The following is a 6,347-nucleotide window of genomic DNA, read 5'->3' as shown; positions in this document are numbered from 1 at the left end:
TGAAATCTTGCCATTTGCAATGATGTGGAGTTAGAGTGTATTATGCTAAGTGACATAAGTCACTCAGAGAGAGACAAATACTATATGATCTCACTCATATGTGGAATTTAAGAAAGAAAACAGATGAACACATGGGAAGGGGGGAAAGAAAAAAAAGAGAGAAGGAAACAAGCCATAAGTGACCCTTATGGATAGAGAACAAACTGAGGGTTGATGGAGGGAGGTGGGTGGGGGATCAGCAATGGGGGATGGGTATTAAAGAGGGCACTTGCTGTGATGAGCACTGGGTGTTGCATGTAAGTGATGAATCACTGAATTCTATTCCAGAAACCAATATTGCACTATATGTTAGCTAACAAAATTTAAATTAAAAAAAAGAAAGAAAGAAAGAAAGAAAGAAAGAAAGAAAGAAAGAAAGAAAGAAAGAAAGAAAGAAAGAAACCATTGCCTAATTCAAGGTCATGAAGATTTAGGCCTATGTTTTCTTCTAAGAGTTTTATTGTTTTAGCCTCCCCCCACCTTTCAGCTTTACTGAAATATCATACACATACCATACTATTCACTCATTTACAGTATACAATGCAATAATATTTAGCATATTCAAAAAGCTATGTAACCATTACTGCGATCAATTTTAGAATTGATTTTCATTATCCTCCAAAAAAAGCTGCTATCATTTAGCTATCCTGTCCTATTTTTCCCTACTCGGCAGCCATAGGCAACCCCTAATCTAACTTTTGATCTCTATAGATGAAGTATAATATTCTAAAACTTTCATGTAACTAGACTCAAATAATGTGTGGTACTTTGTGACTGGCTCTTTCACTTGGCATGTTTTTAAGATTCAGCCATGTTTTAGCAGATCAAGACTTCATTCCTTTTGATGGCTGAGTAATATTCCATTGAATAGCTATACCACTTTTTGTTTATCCATTTGTCAGCTGGTAGACAATTGAGTTATATCTACTTGTTGTTATTATAAATAATGCTGCTAAGAAAATTCTCTCAATTTTTATTTATCTGAGAATGTCTTCATTTCTCCTTCATTTTTTGAAGGTCAATATTGCTGGATAAAGAATTCTTGGTTGACAGTATTTCTTTCAGCACTTTGAATATATTATCCCATTGACTTCTGGACTTCATGGTTTCCCATAAATATTTAGCCGTTAGGCTTATTGAAGATCCATCATATGTGAGACATTGTTTCTTTCTTGTTACTTTCAAGATTGTTTTTCTGTCTGAGGCTCTAGATCCCTTTGATTATGATGTGTCTTGATGTGTATCTCTTTGAATTTAATCTCTTTGGAATTTGTGTAGCTTCTTGGATGTATAGATTGTTATTCATCTAATTTTGGAAAAATTTGGCCATAATTTCTTCTAACATTCTTTTTTGTTCCCTTTTCTCTATTCTCTTGTGGGATTCTCATTATGCATATGTTGATATACTTAATGGTATCCCATAGATCTTTGAGTTTGTATTCATTTTCCTTCATTCTTTTTCCTTTCTGTTTGTCAGGCTAGCTCAAATGAATGGATTTATCTCCAAGTTCACAGATTCTTCTGTCAGCTCAAATCTTTTGTTAAGTCCCTGAAGTGAATTTGCATTTCAATTACTGTAGTTTTCAACGCCAGAATTTCTACTTGGTTCTTTTTAATAATTTATATTTCTTTATTGATATGCTTTACTTAGTGAGCCATCATTCTCATACTTCCTTTTAGTTTTTGACATAATTTTCTCTAGTTCTTTGAGTATATTTAAAAACAGATGATTTAAAGTCTTTGTCAAGTTAGTCCAGCATCTGTGCTTCCTCAGGGACAATTTCTATCGACTACTTTTTTCTCTGTGTATTGGCCATAATTTCTTGTTTCTTTGCATGTCTCATAATTTTTGGTTAAAAATTGGAATTTTAAATTATATAAGGTGACAAATCTGGAAATCAGGTTTCCCTCCACTGCCCAGGGGTTTGTTGTGGTTGTTTGTTGAAGCTGCTATTTGTTTTGTAGTGTGTCTTGAATTAATTCTGTAAAGTACATATGCTTTTTTATGAATGGACATGGAAACTGCTATTTGGTTGTTTTATTGGGTAGTTAACAAGTTAACAATTGTACAGATACTTCCTTAAATGCTGGGGACCAATAAAGTCTGACAGCCTCTGCATGCATGCTGGGAGTTGCCTTCAATGTTCAGGTAGACAGATTACTACTCTACTCTAGCCTTTACTTCCTGCTTTCACAGAGCCTCATGGTTAACCAGAAGTGAGTGTTTAGGGCCTTCTTGAGTCTTTCCTGGGTATGCACACAACACTACACATGCATGTGGTTTTTTAGATCCCCAGAAATATGTCAGAGTTTTCCAAAGCCTGTATGGACATCTCATTTCCCAGCTTTTACTCTTTTTTTTTTAATGATTTTTTATTATATTATGTTAGTCACCATACAGTACATCCCCGATTTCCGATGTAAGGCTCGATAATTCATTAGTTGCGTATAACACCCAGTGCACCATGCAATACGTGCCCTCCTTACTACCCATCACCAGTCTATCCCATTCCCCCACCCCCAGCTTTTACTCTTAAGTGTTTTGGTGAACTTGTTCTCTGTTGCAACTGCCATTACCAGCTCAGGCAGCAGTGATATTAAACAATTGCCACTGATTGTTTTCCACAAATAGTCCTGGGGAAAATGCTGTTCACAATATGAGCTCTGCATCAGGTCAAATAAAGACAAACCTTGTCAGTGGGATTTTCCAGGGAACTGCCAGGCAGGTCACATAATGACAGCTATCTGAAAATGGGGCTTTGGAGGTACTCCAATACTCTGTCCCTTTCAGTGGCTGCTAGCCTGTTGCTTGTTACCACAATTGCAGGTCTGTTTGTTTTCAAGTCTATCCTGGAGCTGGAGAGAGAAGCAGGGGAACAGGGAAAGTTAAAATGAAACAAAACTCACTCTCTTCACCATGATTCAATGTTTTTCTTGAATAACACTCCTCAAATTGCTGCAAGCCTTTGGTTAATTTCCAGAGTTCTGAAAAGGTTTATTTTGACCATTTTTGCTAGTATTTTTGTTGCTTTTATGGAGGAGTGAATTTTCAGAGGACCTTCTTCTGCCATTCCTGAAGGGCTTTCTGGTTCCTTATTTTATTTTATTTTATTTATTTTATTTTATGTTATGTTATGTTATTTTGTTTTATTTTATTTTGAGATAATTGTATATTCATGTATAGTTGTGGGGAATAATAAAAGATACCAATACCTTTCACTCAATTTCTCCTGATGGTAGCATCTTGCATAACCAGAGTACAATATCTTATCCAGGAAATTGATACTGCTATAATCTACTGACTTTATTCAGATTGTACCATTTACATGTACTCATTTGTGTTCGTGTGTGTGTGTATTTAGTTCTATGCAACTTTATCAGATATGTAGATTTTTGTGACCACCACCATAGTTATGATACTTAGCAGTTCTATCACCAGGATCCCTCATGATAGCATAGCCACAGTCACATCACTACCCGCCCCCCCACCCCCACAACCACCACTCCTAACACTTGGAAACTACTAATCTGTTCTTCATGCCTATAATTTTGTCATTTCAAAAGTGTCATAGAATATGTCACACAATGAAATATTATTCAGCAATAAAAAGAAGTAAAGTATCAACACATGCCACAACATGGATGAAACTTATAAACATGCTAAATGAAAGAAGCCAACTGTAAAGGACCACATTCTGAATGATTGCATTCCAACGAAGTGTCCAAAGTAGACAAATATAGAGACAGAAAGTAGATGAGTGCTTGACTAGGGCTAGGTGGAATGGCAGAGGTGAAGGGAGAGTGGTTGGTGATGGCTAAAAGGTGCAGGGTTTCTTTTTTGGGATAATGAAAATGTTCTAAGAGTGAATGTGGTCATAGTTGCTCAACTCTGTGAATATACTGGAAACCACTGAGTTGTATACTTTTAATGAGTGAATTGTATGGCATGTGAATTATATACCAATAAGGCTGTGAAATGAAAGAATGCTATGGGGGCACCTGGGTGGCTCAGTTGGTTAAGCGTCTACCTTCCGCTCAGGTCCTGATCCTGGGGTCCTGGGATTAAGCCTTGCATTGGGCTCCCCGCTCAGTGGGGAGTCTGCTTCTCCCTCTGCCCCATCCCCCACTCGTGCTATCTCTCTCTCTCTCTCTCTCTCAAATAAATAAATAAAATCTTTTAAAAAAAGAGACTGCTATGTAAATGGAATCATACAATATGCAACCCCCACAACCCCCCATGACTGGTTCTATTGTTGTTAAACAAAAGTTTGGTCCCAAGGAAAATATCTGTTACCAGAAGTAGTAGATACACAGAATATCTACAGTATAGAAAAGTTTATATATAAGATACAATAGCTGGACATGACAAGAGGCAACTAGGCATAATCAAAAAGGAGAGAATTAATCCTTGTTCTTTGAGGAGTCTGGGTGGCATTACCATTCACATACAAATGTAATTTAGGTGGATCTATTTTCCAGTCTATTCCAAGGATGGAATTTCTCAACTCTTTCTGAGCCAAAAATGGGATGCATAAAAACAAGCTGTTTCCGCTCAATTCAGATAAGATAGATTTTTATTGGAAAAGAAATCCAGCAGCAATGATAGCAATATGCAAACACACTGAGCTTCACAATATCAATTGCTTCTTGATTCCCAGATAAAAACTATGGCCAAGAGAGCCTCTCTGTAACTGGCACAGAGATTGAACGCTCTCCTTTCATTGTAGCTCTTGTTTTCCATATTCTTATTTCCATCCACACTAGAGCATTACAAAGCTTTCTACTGGGCAAACCATGTTTGTTGACCTTATATAATTCTTCTTGGATCGAAATAAAATGACTTCTTCATTTATGGAATGCTGTCCCTTGATCAATGTTATCATGATTTTTCACCATTGGCATTCAATAGAAGTAAACTTGGTTTGGTCTATATATCACTGTATGATACAGTTTCAAAGCTAGAAATTTGAGAACTAAAAAATTTTAAAAAAGCTCCTAAAAGCAAATCCTTTAATAACTTCGAAGTAGTAAGAACTCTCAATTTCCTGAAATACACAGCTTATTTGAGTGTATTTAATCTTTATTTGACAAAGAGAGCTAGAGAAGAAGTGAGGAAAGGAGAGAGGGAGAAGGGGAGAGGGAGGGGCTGGGAAGGAAGAAGTGAGGGAGAGAGAGAGAGGGAGAGAGAGATTGAGCTGTCAAAGGTTATTGTTATTCTTCTGACTTGGGTTCTCTTCCATTGCGTATCACACTTTCACTGTAGAAGAAAACTACATGAGAAATTAATCTTTAACTGGCTGAAAAAACTCTCTTCCACAGAGCCGTACCTTTTCTGACAGAGAAATTAACTACAAATAGACATGTTTCACAGGTGCGGCATTTCATAAATATTAGGATAGAATTCATTCTCTAAACCTGGGGTTGGCAAACTTCACCAGACTCCAAATATGTTTGGCTTTGTGGGCCAAATGGTCTCTGTTGCAACTAGTCAATTCTGTCACTGTAGCATGAAAATAGCCATAGGCACTATGTAATGGAACAAGGGTGGCTATTCCAAAAAAATTTATTTATGGACACTGAAACTTGAATTTCATATAATCTTCAGCTGTCAAGAAATATTTTTCTATGGATTTTTTTCAAAAAAATTTCCTTTTTTTTTTTTTAATTGACCATAGAGTTTTGGGCTCATTTCTGGGTTTTCTTTTCTTTTTCTTTCTTTTTTTTTTTTTAAAGATTTTATTTATTTATTTGACAGAGAGAGAGACAGCCAGTGAGAGAGGGAACACAAGCAGGGGGAGTGAGAGAGGAAGAAGCAGGCTCTTAGCAGAGGAGCCCAATGTGGGGCTCGATCCCAGGACTCTAGGATCACTCCCTGAGCTGAAGGCAGATGCTTAATGACTGAGCCACCCAGGCACCCCTCAAAAAAAAATTTCTTAGCTTACAAGCCATACAAAAACAGATGAAGGGCCAGATTTGGCCTGTGGAGCTTAGTTTGCCAGTCATAGTCTAAAGTGATAGAAGAGTAGAAACATCAAGTCTCCCAGGCAGAGATGGGTTTGAGTATTGGATTTGCCATTCACTAGTTGTGTGACCTTGGACAAGTTATCTGACATGTTTAAAACCATGTCCTCATCTGTAAAATGAGTATGGTAATAGCTATTCCATAGAATTGTGAACATTAAATGAAGTTCCATATGCATGTTTAGCATATGCAAGGTCACAGTGAATGTAGTCACTTCTGTAATGAGAGTCTTTAAGAGTGCCCCAAAGCCTTCATTTCCCCCAAACCTCTGTCCCCACACTGGAAT

Source organism: Ursus arctos, unplaced genomic scaffold, assembly GCF_023065955.2.
Source record: "Ursus arctos isolate Adak ecotype North America unplaced genomic scaffold, UrsArc2.0 scaffold_30, whole genome shotgun sequence".
Taxonomy (NCBI): domain Eukaryota; kingdom Metazoa; phylum Chordata; class Mammalia; order Carnivora; family Ursidae; genus Ursus; species Ursus arctos.
The sequence above is the reverse complement of the archived record's forward strand: the minus strand, read 5'-3'. Positions refer to the sequence as shown.